At 40.8% G+C, this 16,251-nt stretch overlaps 1 protein-coding gene across 2 annotated transcripts in view; it reads left to right on the top strand.

Annotated features, from left to right (window-relative positions):
• Positions 1-629: 629 nt before the first annotated feature.
• The window catches only part of AKAP6 (A-kinase anchoring protein 6), a 499,176-nt gene continuing 483,554 nt past the window's right edge, over positions 630-16,251 (top strand). For both annotated transcript variants that reach the window (XM_060096326.1, XM_060096325.1), the window contains exons 1-2: positions 630-676; positions 2,416-2,627. The gene's annotated coding sequence lies outside the window, so the exon portion shown is untranslated. The remainder of the gene's footprint in view (positions 677-2,415; positions 2,628-16,251) is intronic.

Raw genomic sequence — 16,251 nt, 5'->3', positions numbered from 1 at the left:
TAGTGAGGGGTAAGCCCGCATTGGTAGCTGTGCAGACTTTGTAAGCCATTTCCTAACCATCTTATTCCAGAGTCCAGAATCTTACTGGACCTACAGGCGAGAGCTAAATAGCCTCCCCTGACTGGGGTGAGTGGGCTGTTAACGACAATATTAACAAAGGTTCAATGTTTCTGACACTTTTGGTTTCCAAATGCTTTTGTAAACATTAGCGCATGCAGTCCTCAAAACAACACCACAAATTGAGGATTTGGGGGTAGTGAGAAAGGCCATTGGGAAATGCAAGGTGAATTACTACAGCCCCATTCACACAGCAAGAAAATACTTCATGACTTGCTTCTGCTTTATGGGTCCACTTTTTAAGCCAATCCAGGCCATTTTGGGGGCCAGTAATTCAGCCACTTCAGGTTGTTAAAAGTCTGACTTGGCCTCAGATTTGATGAGACATCCATCCTTTCCCACCAAACCAATGACTTTTTTCTGGCAAAGGAAACTCATACTGAGAAGCCATATTCAAGTCTGGAACACCTGATCCCACCCTCTTCTCTCCCTTTTATAGAACCGTGGATTTCAGTTATGGAAAGGCTGATAATATTGTCATAGAGCCATGACTTTCACTCCATCTTCCCCAGTGGCTGAGGGTTTCATCAGAGTGCCTTCAGAGGTCAGATCATAGCAGGTGAGATGGGGGATGGGGTTGAGAAGAGCTTGTCAAACTTGGCTCTGGGCTTCTTATACCCTCTCAACCAGGGCAGCCCAGCTTTGGTCTGTATCATTAGAAGATAGGGTTCCACTACTAACAAAAAACTTGAAAACCATGGTTATTAGCTAAATCCATCATCTCTGCAGATGGAAAACTTGAGGCCCAGAGAGGTTAATTGATTGACCTGATGTTACACAGATGCTCACTTGAGGAACTGGCATTAACACTTGGGTTTCCTGAATCCCAGATCGGTGCTCTTTGCACTGGAGTGGCTGCCTGTTACTTCCCTTGGTGTGGCATGTGGCCTAAGATAAAGGGTGGGAGTCAGGCTCTACCCATGACTGAGAGCATGGATGACTTGAGCAGGCAGGTTCACATCTTGCTCTTGGCCTCCCAATTCCTCATTAGGTGAAGCAAGAATAATCCTGGCTTTGCATCAGGGAGGGGATGCTCTGTGCATAGCTGATGGTGCACCCTGCTAGGATCTTGGCATCTTTCAGGCATTTTATCAGCGCCTATTTACCAAGCCACTGCCTGAATTCCTTCTGCTATTTCATCTCCCCATCCCCCATGCTGCTGGTTAACAATGCCATTTAAAATCTCAAGTAGGAGGGGACGACATAATTGTCTCATCAGATTTGGGGGTTTTAGAATGTTGTTCTTCCCCAGAGTTGTGCAGATAGAGTGGATGTATGTCGGTCAGCTTGATTCTCTCTCTATCCATGGTCTGAGAGTATTAAATATGCAAGAGATGGCTGCTTTGTCCATGTCTCCTTCTCCCCAGTTCGCATCACATAATGTTTGTTTCTGCTCAGGAGTGGAAAGAAATGATTGCTTTAGATTTGCTTTTCTTTTAGGAACTACAGAAATACCTCACTATGTCTTATCTAAATGTGGCTTTTCACGCAGTTTCAGCTTTTGTGGGGGGAGGGGTGTGAGTAATTTTCTCCTGTGTGTCTCATTGCCCCATAGAGAGGAAAACAGAACCCCGATGTTTGGAATGCCAATGATTTAGGAAGTTTCTAGCAGGTCTGCCATTTGTTCCAGCTACAAGGTTTGGTCCCAGAAAAAGACTCTTGCCTTTTGTCCCTGAGTGGTAGGGGTTCTCTGCATGTCAAGGGAAGGGGCCCGAGAAGTTGAAGGTGATGTGGTGTGCCTCCTAGATTCTAAACCTCCTTCCATGTGCCTATCCAATGCTCAAGTGAGAGCTGGGGCTAGTCTGCATGAGAAGGTTCTGTGTCACGTGTCATGTGTCTGGGTTGGTGTCCATCAGTGGAAATGATTAGGATAGACTTTGTTGGTAGGAGTTTGTCCATATTCTGAGAATTAAAGCCTATTTTCTTTAGAATTAGAGTCACTTTCTCAGCTGTTTATATTCCATTTTTAATTTTTTTTTCTGTTCTTTTGGTCTTTGACAAATGAGAAAAATTCTTTTTAGTAACTTTTAAAAAAAGTAATTGAAATGCTGTCCAGAGAGGAAAAAGTAATCAAATTGCCTAACAGAGAAACATTGTCCATTTGAGTTTTTATTTGTTTTAGCACCAAATCTCATTCCATCCCCCCACTTTTTCTAAGTGTGTAACAGCAAAGTAGGAGGTAATTTTTATTTTTTCCAAAATGACTTCAGGGAAATCCCTTTTAAACCTATGGATTTTAGCCCAATGAGGGATCCTCTTCCTTTGATCTAAATTTTGCATATTGTCTGTTTCTTACAGGGCTTCCGTATTGTCTCAGGCTCCACTGGAAATGCAGCAAGGATTCCTAGCACATCCCAGTTGCCATAGCAACAGCAGTCTTTCCCATAATGAGCTGCATCATCTGAACTGATGTCACAGCATCATGCAGCAGGTCAAACAAGGCATCTCCTAGTATTGCATCCTACAGATGTGCTGTAAACATCAAAAGAAGGCGGTGGGAGCAGGAGATGGTGAGTGTTAAATGTCTGGGCCTTAATTTTATGGCTGTTTTCTTGGTTAGTCGGTGTCTGCTAAGGCGGTGATGGGGGGATGTTGTCTGCTTAAAATGGACTAGGGAAAGAAGGGCTGTTTTACCTAAATCTGTTTTCAGGCTGCTGGGTTAAGACAAAGGCCTATAAGAGTCACAGAGGGATCAAAATATGTGGAATTATTCTTGTTCTATCTCTGCCTGTTATTTTTAGTGTTCTTATGGAATTTTTCATAAACATAAGATATTTTTCTATTGCAAAACCCCAAATAGGCTCTAAATTGAGCAGTTCACAGTATTTAAAGATTGTAAAGATATCTATTTCTTTTTTATGGGGAGAGCTCATTGGTCCCCTATTTGTTCTTGTGATTTATGAAATATTAGGTGATTTACAGTATGAAATTCAGTATTTACCTCGGTTGGGTTTCAGTTTCTTCATGGCAAGGAATGAATGCTGAATAAGCATTTGACATAACCCTGATGTGAAAGGGGATCTCTTGAATGTTCAAGACAGAATTTTTTAAAAACATAGAGACCCAAACAAAATGAAATTACTTGAGCCTATTGATTTATATGATAGTCCTTCGACCCGTGTCCTTCATAATTAGTTGAAAGACTGCCACAGTATTTTTTCATCTCTAGCTAGTCCTCAAAATAGCTGGAGTTATCTGCAGGCTGACTTGTAACAAGTCTCCTCTCTGCGGCAGTTGCAGTGAAGGGTAACCCTATGGAGAGCCTCTGCAAGTGGCAGTGGTGTTGCTACCTCTTGCTTAACTTTAACCAGAATCTGATAAGATGAATAAATAGCAGAGTCCTCAGTGATTGTGGCAAATACAGATCTCTGGGCTCAATCATAACCTCAACTCAATTCTGAAACTCTATGTAAACACGTATGGTGCTTATTTCAACTCCTAGCTCTGTCTTTAGGCCTCTTCATTATTTTTTTTTTTCCTAAAAAATATGACCTGACATTATCAGATAAGGAGCAGTGAGTTGCCTTTTGTTTTGGGCAATGGATTTCCCCGGTGCTGCTGATTGCTACTAAGGGAAGGAAAGGAGGAGGCGCATGTCAGTCCAATTGATCAGTGTGTCCACTTGGGATCAGGGAGTGGTCTTTGGCTCAGTGCTGCCAAGCTGATAGTTTTTATTTGAAAAGTCGTACAGGAATGAATGGCAACCCTTGAGTTCCTCTTCTTTGAGGCTGTTTATTGAGCCTAAAAGAGATGTATCACAGGAAGCAGGAAAAGCAATACCTCTTGCTAGCTTGGAGTGATTTGTTTTTTTTGTTGTTTTGTGGCTTTTTTTGCACAGAGTCGAGCCTATTGGTCCCATTAGGTGCTAGCTGGGATGAAAGACCTTGGATTTAATTAGTTTGTTTATACACATCACACACATGCTGCTCTTGGTCCTTTAAGTTTATGTGCCTGACATGCAGCTGTTTGGGATGGGAGAGGTCAGCTCAGCCTGGCTGGCTTTATCGCAGGCACTTAGGAGCATGGTTTCATTGCCTGCTTTTTTTATGTCGTAAAATGTGAACAGAAAGCTCTGCTGGGACTTCTGGGTGTGAATACAGCTAAGTCAGAAGCTCTAAGGTGACAGGGAGGAGTGCTAGATGGTGATGGGGGAGGGGAAAGTGCATCTAGTGGCTAGATTATGGGTCTGGAGAAAATCACTCAGTGGCCATTGGAATTCATTTAAAGTATTACTTGCAAGGAAAAGCAATGAAGAAAGACTTGCTTTGGTAACATAAATTGCTAGGAATAAAAATAACCAAAGGCAGCATTTTAAGGAGTTTCCTATTTGCTTAATTTTTGTTTCTTTTGTCTAACAGTGCTCTCAGCTGCTTCATCATGGGTGATTTGTACCATTACTGGAAGTCGCAGAAGCCAGATTCCTTAAAGGCAATGATAGGAAAAGTGGAGTCATGCTTTGAGGGTGGGGAAGGCGCTGGAGGGTGTGGGCTGACGCAGTTATTTGGTAGAATCTCCTTCTAGTTTAGAGGGCCTGTGATCTCTCCTCACGTCTGCAAATGTTCAAAATGCTTTTGCAGTTCCCCAACTTTATGCTTTTGTGCTCTTTTTGCTCTAGGAGAACAAAGCCCTAGTAACGGGAGCTGTCATCCTGGGTGCTCGGTTTCTTTGCAGAGAGCCACAGCCTGTGCTGCTCTCTGATTAGCTGTGTCTTAATTACTGGCTAAGGCTATTTCAGTTGTCTTAGTTTAATATATCCCCAAGGGGTGGATGGGGTGTGCGTGTGTCTGGGGGAAGGGAGAGATTGCTCTATGGCTGCATTTTGTGGTGTTTCACTGAAACTTTCTAGAATTTAGAGAATTTTGTTTCACAGTGATTAGTGAAAGATCATTAAGATCATATTTATTGTGTGGCCAAGATTAGACCATGGAAGCCTGACAAGAAACTAACTTCCTCCATGCTTTTGGTTATGGCTTTCTTCACTGAATTACAAAGGTACAAAGAAGTTAATTCTTTGTAGATAACTAGGCCATGGTGGGGTGATAAAAAGAAAAATCATAGTAACAACCACAGCTCTTATTTATTCAATTCTTATTATGTATTGGCACTGGACTAAACATTGTATGTAACTTATTCAGCCCTTATAATGACATTATGAGATAGAGAGTAACAATCTCATTTTATAGGATTAAGTTATTATTATTTACATTTTACAGAAACTAAGTTTTAGCCAGGTTACAAATTTGGCTAAGGTCACATAGTTAATAAGTTATTAGACCAGGATTCCAAATCAATGTGATTTGACTGTGATGCCCACCTGCTTACCCACAGTCATCTTAGTTTTATAACATCTTAACTGTGTATACCATAAGAGCAGTCATCTTTACTCTATCAAACTCACCCCACCCTTCTCACTGTAATTGGAAAATCAGATTTCACACATAGAATGAAATCTCATGTACAGCACTAAGATCCATTTTACTACAGGGATGAGCATGAATCTTGGTCAGATCCTACTCTGATCCCAGAGATTAAAGTAATGCAGACTTGATGCTCAGACCTTTTGCCAGTACCCTTGCTTGACATATCTTTCTAGCGGGATCTGAGTATGGGAAATGCTACACGAATGAGTGTGGGCCTGATGGAGTTATAATAAAAGCAGGTCTTACCTGAGTCAGTAATGATTCAAGTCTGTTGTACCTGTCTTACCAGCTACGTATGTAGTGCTCTGCTAACTTGAAGACGTTTGAATTCCTTGCCAACACCAGCAAGGAATAGACGAGTAGACTTCTCTTACAGTCAGGAAGGTGTAATCCATCTCATGGGTTAGGAAGATAAAAGAGAGTTATTTTGCTGAGTATTATCAGTGGCTGAATCTAAATGCTGCCTACCTCTGACAAAGTACAAGAATGACCGTCTTGTGCAACATCCTGGAAGCCTTGTGTTTGAGGAGGGCTGCTATAGTCATCTCTGCATCATCTTGCCCATCCCCAGCTATCCACGCCCAGTGTCATTATTGGGCCGTAAGGGCTGTTCTTTGTTTGACTGTGGGACTAATGCACACACTGACAGCACATTGATATTGATTCCGGTATGATGAATACTTAGAAACATTATTCTACAGAGCTCATTAGCCATTACTAGGTTCTGGGAAGAAGTCAATCTTTGTCCCAGCCTGTTTCAAGGAGGTCCAAGCTCGTGTCTGCATGAGCTACAGGAATTAGAGGCTGACCAGAAAGCAACGGAGTTGCTGGGTGCAGTGACCACAGGAGTTAGGTTCTATTTAGGGAATAAAAAAGCCAGTGGAAGTTAGGGAAGTTGGTAGTCCTGCTACATGTCTCAGGTTTCCTTCTATTTCCAATCCTAGAATCAGGGAATGATAACTTGTTTTGATCCTATGTATTGAATTCAGTTTAACACCTATTTATTGAGTATCTACTATGTGCCAGGCAATGTCAGGAACATAGCAGTGGAACAAGACATGCAGATCTCTTACCCCACTGCATTCTAGCGGCAGGGGTGGTGGTGTGGAGATAAAAATAAACAGATAAATTTACAGTGGAATAATTTATTCTCTTTGATACTGTAATACTATTTCCATTTACTTCTATTCCAGAGATACACCCATTATCTCTGCACATATGCATATATGGTCTACATGTGGAGGTAAAATCGCTGCATTGAATAACAGGTTTGGTTTTTTTCTTGCTTTTTTTTTTTTCTTTTTTTTGCGGTACGTGGGCCTCTCACTGCTGTGGCCTCTCCCGTTGCAGACGTGCAGGCTCAGCGGCCATGGCTCACGGGCCCAGCCGCTCCGCGGCACGTGGGATCCTCCCGGACCAGGGCACAAACCCATGTCCCCTGCATAGGCAGGCGGACTCTCAACCACTGCGCCACCGGGGAAGCCCCTTACTTTTTTATATAACATTCATTTTTATTTAACAGCTACCTTCATTAGATATTCATTGAAAAGAGGTTCACTGTAAGCAAGAGATAAGTGCGGGAAAGAGGTTGAGCATCTAGAATTTTCTTATATCAAACTTTCAATACAAATTAAAAAATAAAAACTATTTTGTTCCAGTCAGCAAAGAAAAATAAACTGTGGGCACATCAGACTAGGAAAGAGGAAATACAATGTTAAATGAAAATGAAAAAAAAAGGGGAGCGGTGTGAACTAGCAGAATAGTTCAGTCCAAACTTTTTAAAGATCCTGGAGTTGTTTTCATTTTTCTACCTTGACAGGCTTAAGCCCTGTGATTTTTGCTTGATTTCCATAGAGCATCTCCATCACTTTGGCTTTGGTGGAGTCAAGTAGCTTTGGTTTTTTTCTTCTTGAGTTTGGATTAGAATCTGCTGGGTGTGAACAAAGCCAATTTGGTGATTAGCATTTTGTTGGTATTAAGCTATTCTGAAAAGTATAATTGTAATTAAACAAAAGGCACATGTCTGTCTCAATTGACATAAACCTGACATACGGAAATATGAAATGTATATGACAGATCAGTTTAAGGAGTTTTTTTCATTTTTATGAAAGATTTTTTTTTTTTTTTTTTGGTATGCGTGCCTCTCACTGTTGTGGCCCCTCCCGTTGCGGAGCACAGGCTCTGGATGCGCAGGCCCAGCCACTTCACGGCATGTGGGATCCTCCTGGACCAGGGCACGAACCAGTGTCCCCTGCATCGGCAGGCGGACTCTCAACCACTGCGCCACCAGGGAAGCCCTGAAAGATATTTTTAATCTTTAAAAACTGTCCAGTAAGCCCTCTAAATGGAACATTCCAGCTAGCCTGCTGGTAGAGGTATGTGCCAGTCACCTCCGGCTACAAGCAGCCTGTTTATTCACCCTAGTATGCCTTACAAACATCACTTTAAATGGGAAGCATTTGTCTAAACAATCATATTAACTAATGTATTCAAAACTATGATTGTGGGACTTCCCTGGTGGTCCAGTGGTAGAGTCTGTCTTACAATGCAGGGGACGTGGGTTCGATCCCTGGTTGGGGAACTAAGATCCCACATGTTGTGGGGCAACTAAGCCCGTGATCTGCAACTACCGAGCCCACGTGCTCTGGAGCCTGTGTGCCACAACTACGGAGCCCATGCGCCGCATCTAGAGAGAAGCCCATGTGCCACAATGAAGACCTGACATAGCCAAAAAATTAAATAAATACATAAACATGAACAAAAAACAAAACTATGATTATTATTTTTTAAATGTTATTTATTTATTTTCCTTATTTGTTTTTGTTTTTTGGCTGCCTTGGGTCTTAGTTGCAGCACTCGGGATCTTTGTTGAGGCATGCTGGATCTTTTTGTTACAGAGCGTGGTCTGCTCGGGTTTCTCTCTAGTTGCGACGGCGTGCGGACTTCTCTCTAGTTGTGGCGTGTGGGTTTTCTCTCTGTAGTTGTGGCGTGTGGGCTCCAGGGCACGTGGGCTCTGTAGTTTGCGGCATGCGGTGCATTTTGAGGTGCATAAGCTCAATAGTTGTGGCACGTGGGCTTAGTTGCCCTGCAACATGTGGGATCTTAGTTCCCTGACCAGGGATCAAACCTGCGTCTCCTGCATTGGAAGATGGATTCTTTACCACTGGACCACCAGGGAAGCCCCTCAAAACTATGACTGTATTTTCATGAAATTTTTTATCCTTGACACGCGTGTGTGAAGGATGTCTGACTTGTGACAATCACTTGTGGATTGACTGTTCCTCTTTGATGGCAATTGCACATACCCAACTCTATAGATGGACCATGAATGGGAAAGTTTTTCAGGGGAGTATCACTTTTTATAGGACTTTGGCTATAGCAACAGACTTCTAGGTATTTCGAATTAATAGGGCTGAAGATTTCACTTCCACAAGCACATAACTATCAACAGCTGAATCCTCCAGTTGGTTTTAAGACTTGGTGAAGACAAAGGAGAGACTTTTTCCCTTGTAAGCCACCAGCCATGTTTTTCTCTGTTCTTTAGCTGTAGGCCATGCTCCAAACTCTTCCAGCCATCTTGCATTTGTTTGCTTTGAGTCACAAGGGGAAGTGGGAAGAGAATGCAGAACCTTTAGAGCAGGGTCTCAAACTGGGTGATTCCTGAGCTTGTTTTGTATAGCTGCAGGGCAGGCTTCGTGGGCTGGCAACCTATGTTGCAGCATAGGGCCCTGCGCTGAGAGGGGTCCACACTTGGTTTAATGCTCTGCTATTGCCAGCTTGCAATTCTTAGTAATTTTTGAGCAAGGGGTTCTTCATTTTTATTTTACACTGGACCCTGCAAGTTACCTAGCCAGTTCTGTATGGCCCTTTTGATATAAAAAATTGACACACAAATCTGAGTTTTAAGCTTCTCTTTAAGAATTAGATGATGTGGCTCACTTGGCAAGAGTTGACTGCCTTAGATGGAGCAGTATTCTCCAGTTCATCACGGTCTCCCCGCTACTCCCATCCATTTACCCCCACTGCTGCTGCTTGAACCCTGTGGGTATTTGAGTTTGAGACTGCTATTCTGGAATAATTCAACTGGCAATTATAGAGCTTAAAAAACACAGAAGGACCATTGTCAAACAACCCAGAGAAAAGATGCCATGCATAGTAATTTAGAAGCATCCATGGTAATTCACCACCACGCACAGTAGTTCAGTGGCATTTCTTTTATAGGCAATGGGGGGACATATTACATTGTACCTGAAGATATTTGATAGGTCAGGCTTATTTGTCACCACCACTGCTTTCAGGGGAGAAATCAAATGTTCTTTGCAAAGCAAGCTAATTAACCATCCTGTTGGTTCATTGTTTGTCTTAATTTTCCCACCCTTTGTTTACTACTTGATTACTTTTATCCCCTGCTTTGTTTAACTTTATTTAAATTACACAACATTTTTATGCTGACTGGGTATTTTTTTAGCACTGTTTTTTTCCCTCTATTCTTTCTTTCCAGGAGGCTAGGGGCCTATAATTTGAGATTATATTACTGTAGGAAGAGTTCACTTTTTTTTAGTTAAAAAGGGAATTGCAGTCAATATTTATAATGAACCCTTCTCCAGCAATGCTAATGTTAATGTTCATAAGTCCAGATCTGCCATTACTACTTATAATAATGAGATGCTGGTGACAGACTCCTGGACCTTATAGTAGGTGAAGCATTCTCACCCATCATGTCACAGTGAAAAGATACTGTATTAATCTACAGATGTGCAGAGAAATGTTAGAGAATTAACATGAATGATGGTATTTGCTGCACTGGAAAAAGGTTAATTTTTTTTTTTTTTTTTGGCTGTGTGACAGTAAACAAGGACCTGACAAATCCATGAGGGGCTTTTGTCACATCTTAGAGATGGAGTCTTCTCTAAGGATCAAGCCCCAAGGACTCACAGCTTTACTCTGTACCCTGTAACAATCCTAATGCCCACTATGTCCACCACTGTACAAGCTGTAAAGCCAGCTGTTTCAGATAATTTCATCAGCAGTCAACAATCAACAGATGTGTCAAATGTCTACCATGTGCAAGATCATGTGCTGAAGAGACACTTTATAAATTAGGACAGCCAAAGGCAAGCACATGTATATTACTTGGAGAGCTTGTCATAGATTTAACACTGTTGTCTGGGCTCTGCTTATAGACAATTCTGATTAGTTCTTCCCTTGCTCTAGAGGTACTCTGAGATGGGGCTCCAGGTATATCTGGGGCTGCCATCTCATCTTCTATTCTTTTCATTCAATTCCTTGATTTAAATGTTTTTTCTTAAATAACTCATTACTTTTTCTGGCCCACTCAAAATCTTTGTTTCCCACCCACTCTCAGCTTTTTCAGTTCTTAGTGCTCATCCTTTGTTTCTATCCCACCAGTCTCCAATCACTGAAACCTTCTGGGATAGCTGTGAATCCACCAAAATCCTCCCCACCAGCAGCCCCCCAGGCCCCCATCTTCCCTGCTACTGTTTATTCCCATTATATTAGCATAAAAATAGCCCATCTAAAACCAAATGACACTTCAGCTCCCCTTGTGAAGTAATCTGCTTACATTTAGCTTTAAATATTTAATTCAAATATTGCACTGTATTTAACCTGTTTTTTGTTTTGCTGTGAATTAAAAGAGAAGGAGTGTAAAACGCATATTAGTCACTCTTCCAGGCAATCTATGTGGGGCATCAACTAGAAATTACCAAAATAACAGGGCCTTATGTGGTAGAAGGATACATGCAAAATTAAAACAGGTGTACAAATGTAGTTAAAAATTTTTGTCCTTCAGTGTTCTTACTACATTGCATTTTCAATTAAAAATAAATAAAAATGGGGGGAGGGGATGGTGAGAAGGTAGGCATCACAGCAAGGCTCCAGAGAGAAACACATTTCTTCAGCCTTGGCTAGGAGTGGCACGCAGCTTATAGAACACTGAGAATATCTATCTCAGAAGAGCAGCTGCTTGAAAAGAAAGGACAGACCTGAAAATAATGGTAAAAAATAAAAACAACCACAAAACAGGCATGATTGCTCAGAGAACTAATAAAGAATCAGAGTGGTGAATTAAAATATTACAGTTTTCACTAATTTATTATTAAATAATTGATAACATGATTTTTAAGCATTTGAATTTTGACTAAACTGAAAATGAATACGCTAAGAGGCAGAGGACCAAGAAAAAGATAACGTAACGAGCTTAAGAAGAGACATGTTTCACCATGTTATTTTTTACTTAGAGGGTTTTTCCTTTTGGTCCTTGCTCTGGTTAGTATTATTAGTTTTTTTTGTTGTGAAGGTGAATAAACCCATATATTTTGTTTTAATTTAAAAAAATATTTTCTTTAAGAAAATAACAAAAATCATGGTCTCTGGCATGATGTTTTTTTCTGGTTCTCAGATGCTAAATCTTAACTCCATCCTTTTGTAATTACTACTTATGCTTAATACCCAAATACGAAGTAGTAAAATGAGTGCTGTCAACCAATTTGAGGGGAAAACAAAATGCTCCTTTTCAGAGATACTCTAGAATCTCAAGTGGTGGTGGAAAGGCCACATTACCAATTTAAAGTGAATTTTTGCAATGGCTTGTACCAAATGAGAGATCTCTATTCTGGATTTTGGAATCCTAAAATCCAACAATGTACACATATGTATGTAGACTGATATTCTCTGTGCAGGAGATTAGTGGTGGGGGAGCTGGGCAGGGGTGGATGGTCCCAAGAAGGGAGCAATAGCTTGCTTCCCTTTTGACTCGTTTGATCTCCTGACACCCTAAACCTAAACAGTAAACAAGAACAGAGCCTGGCAGGGTGGGTTTTGGAGCCGGGCATATTTACATTTGAATCAGCTCTAACATAAGATGATAAGATCTGTGATTTTGTCTTAGAGTGTCATTTTCCCCATATGTAAAATGAGGAGAATATCCATTTTACAGAATGACATGAAGTATTTTTATGTAAAGTTACTAGCACAGAGCAGGCATTTGATAAATAAAAGTTATTATTATTTCACTATCCACAGGTAGTGGGGTAAGATTATTACTCCCCCAAGAAGAAATTTAATTTCTCAACTTCAACCCTGAAACCAATGAAATACTTTTTTTTTTTAAAGATGTTGGGGGTAGGAGTTTATTAATTAATTAATTAATTTTTGCTGTGTTGGGTCTTCGTTTCTGTGCGAGGGCTTTCTCTAGTTGTGGCAAGCAGGGGCCACTCTTCATCGCGGTGCGCGGGCCTCTCACTATCGCGGCCTCTCTTGTTGCAGAGCACAAGCTCCAGACGCGCAGGCTCAGTAGTTGTGGCTCACGGGCCTAATTGCTCCGCGGCATGTGGGATCCTCCCAGACCAGGGCTCGAACCCGTGTCCCCTGCATTAGCAGGCAGATTCTCAACCACTGTGCCACCAGGGAAGCCCCTGAAATACTTTTCAGAGCTTTTATTAATGGAAAGAAAACCCCTTTAATATATTTTAAATGCTATAATATATTTTAAAGGCACATATATTATCTCACATAATTTCTTTTTCCTGCTTAATTTTTCTCCATGGCATTTATCATCATCTGCAAACTACACATTTTACCATATTGTTTGTCTCCCCTTAGTACAAAGCAAGTTGCACGAGGGCAGAGATTATTGTCTATTTTTTTTAACATCTTTATTGGAGTATAATTGCTTTACAATGGTGTGTTAGTTTCTGCTTTATAACAAAGTGAATCAGTTATACATATACATATGTTCCCATATGTCTTCTCTCTTGCGTCTCCCTCCCACCCTCCCTATCCCACCCCTCTAGGTGGTCACAAAGCACCAAGCTGATCTCCCTGTGCTATGCGGCTGCTTCCCACTAGCTATCTGTTTTACATTTGGTAGTGTATATATGTCCATGCCACTCTCTCACTTTGTCACAGCTTACCCTTCCCCCTCCCCATATCCTCAAATCCATTCTCTAGTAGGTCTGTGTCTTTCTTCCCGTCTTACCCCTAGTTTCTTCATGACCTTTTTTTTTCTTAGATTCCATATATATGTGTTAGCATACGGTATTTGTTTTTCTCTTTCTGACTTACTTCACTCTGTATGACAGACTCTAGGTCCATCCACCTCACTACAAATATCTCAATTTCATTTCTTTTTATGGGTGAGTAATATTCCATTGTATATATGTGCCACATCTTCTTTATCCATTCATCTGATGATAGACACTTAGGTTGCTTCCATCTCCTGGCTATTGTAAGAGCTGCAATGAACATTTTGGTACATGACTCTTTTTGAATTATGGTTTTCTCAGGGTATATGCCCAGTAGTGGGATTGCTGGGTCATATGGTAGTTCTATTTGTAGTTTTTTAAGGAACTTCCATACTGTTCTCCATAGTGGCTGTATCAATTTACATTCCCACCAACAGTGCAAGAGTGTTCCCTTTTCTCCACACCCTCTCCAGCATTTATTGTTTCTAGATTTTTTGATGATGGCCATTCTGACCGGTGTGAGATGATATCTCATTGTAGTTTTGACTTGCATTTCTCTAATGATAAATGATGTTGAGCATTCTTTCATGTGTTTGTTGGCAATCTGTATATCTTCTTTGGAGAAATGTCTATTTAGGTCTTCTGCCCATTTTTGGATTGGGTTGTTTGTTTTTTTGATATTGAACTGCATGAGCTGCTTGTAATCTTGGAGATTAATCCTTTGTCAGTTGCTTCATTTGCAAATATTTTCTCCCATTCTGAGGGTTGTCTTTTGGTCTTGTTTATGGTTTCCTTTGCTGTGCACAAGCTTTTAAGTTTCATTAGGTCCCATTTGTTTATTTTTGTTTTTATTTCCATTTCTCTAGGAGGTGGGTCAAAAAACATCTTTCTGTGATTTGTGTCATAGAGTGTTCTGCCTATGTTTTCCTGTAAGAGTTTGATAGTATCTGGCCTTAACATTTAGGTCTTTAATCCATTTTGAGTTTATTTTTGTGTATGGTGTTAGGGAGTGTTCTAATTTCATTCTTTTACATGTAGCTGTCCAGTTTTCCCAGCACCACTTATTGAAGAGGCTGTCTTTTCTCCACTGTATATTCTTGCCTCCTTTCTATTTTGTTCATTGATGTTTCCTTAGCTCCTAGAATAGTGCCTGGCATGTGGTGGTGCTCAGTAAATTCTTGTTGCACGAATGAACGAATCCACATAACCCTTTGAGAGAGGCAACTTGATTGTATTCAGTATGTAGAAAATGAATTCTCTTTTTCAGTGATGCTTTTCAAGTTTCTGAACACCTTTGAGTGATTCTTGCTATTCCAGATAGCATGTCAATAAGCCCTTCTGGCTGATGGTTAAGCCATCATACTCCATCCAGTATTCTAAATTCTTCCATTGAAAGCAGGGATATTGACCAGGCAGCTCTGATGGGCTTCTCCTCTCCATGGGGTTTCTAAGAGGGAGCTGGAGTTTCCTTGGTCATTTGAAAGATACATTCATTCTTCTACCAGTGGTTGTCTCTTTCTATCTCTTTAGTGAATTTGAGACTCCTTCAGGATCACTTATTTATTCTCCTTGAAATCATGAATTCTGAGCTGTAAATCTCAGATTGATTGATGGATTGGTGGGTTTCAAAGGAATCTTCAAGGAAAGTACCAGATAGGGAGAATGATAAGCCATGGCAGTCAACCCTTTCCTATTGCTATAAAAATGCTCTAATGAGAAATAAAGCAAAGCACAGGCACATAACAATACACTTGCTTGGCCAGAAGAACATACCACTTCATAAATGAAGGAAATAATTAAGATAGCCGATTTCTGCTATATATTTTGAATTAGAGGCAAACTATCTTTTAACAGTGGATATCTATAGCTGAATTTTGTACCAAAGACATATTCTAAATGTCATGCTTTTGAACTGTTTCTCAGCCAACAGGTGTGAGATTTTTTTCTTGAAATTCAAACCATTTTGACAGCATCCTATTTTTAGAATGCCTTCCTCTTTTAAAAGGCAAAACAACATCCAAAAGCAATTAGAAAAACATCTTGAGAGAAGGCAGTGTTCTTGTTATACCATAATAATAATGGGCTAAATAAGAAAAGGTAATGCTGTTAAATTTATAGTTCACAGTGTTTTTATTAATTTTATTTTTCTAAATTTTATTTATTTTTGGCTGCGTTGGGTCTTTGTTGCTGCGCAAGGGCTTTCTCTAGTTGCGGTGAGTGGGGGCTCCTCTTCGTTACGGTGTGTGGGCTTCTCATTGCAGTGGCTTCTCCTGTTGTGGAGCATGGGCTCTAGGTGTGTGGACTTCAGTAGTTGTGGCACACGGGCTCGGTAGTTGTGGCTTGCAGGCTCTAGAGCACAGGCTCAGTAGTTGTGGCACATGGGCTTAGTTGCTCTGCGGCATGTGGGATCTTCCCGGACCAGAGCTTGAACCTGTGTTCCCTGCATTGGCAGGTGGTTTCTTAACTACTGCGCCACCAGGGAAGTCCTATATAGTGTTTTTATTTTATGGTTATGAAACATATTTAATATATTTACTTTTAGCAACCTCATCATGCTACAGGATAAAAATTATGCCTTATGAAAGTTTCCTTACATCTGCAGTACATGCCATGGCCAGTTGCAGTACACAGGGACATTATTGTGTTCATATAGCATGCTATTTTGATCTATTTCAAAGAGCCCTGGACTGGAAGTCAGGAACCTGAGTTTTAACTCCTGCTAATATAAT

This window comes from Mesoplodon densirostris, chromosome 4 (assembly GCF_025265405.1).
Source record: "Mesoplodon densirostris isolate mMesDen1 chromosome 4, mMesDen1 primary haplotype, whole genome shotgun sequence".
NCBI classification, from domain to species: Eukaryota; Metazoa; Chordata; class Mammalia; order Artiodactyla; family Ziphiidae; genus Mesoplodon; species Mesoplodon densirostris.
This window is presented reverse-complemented; position numbering and strand designations above follow the sequence as displayed.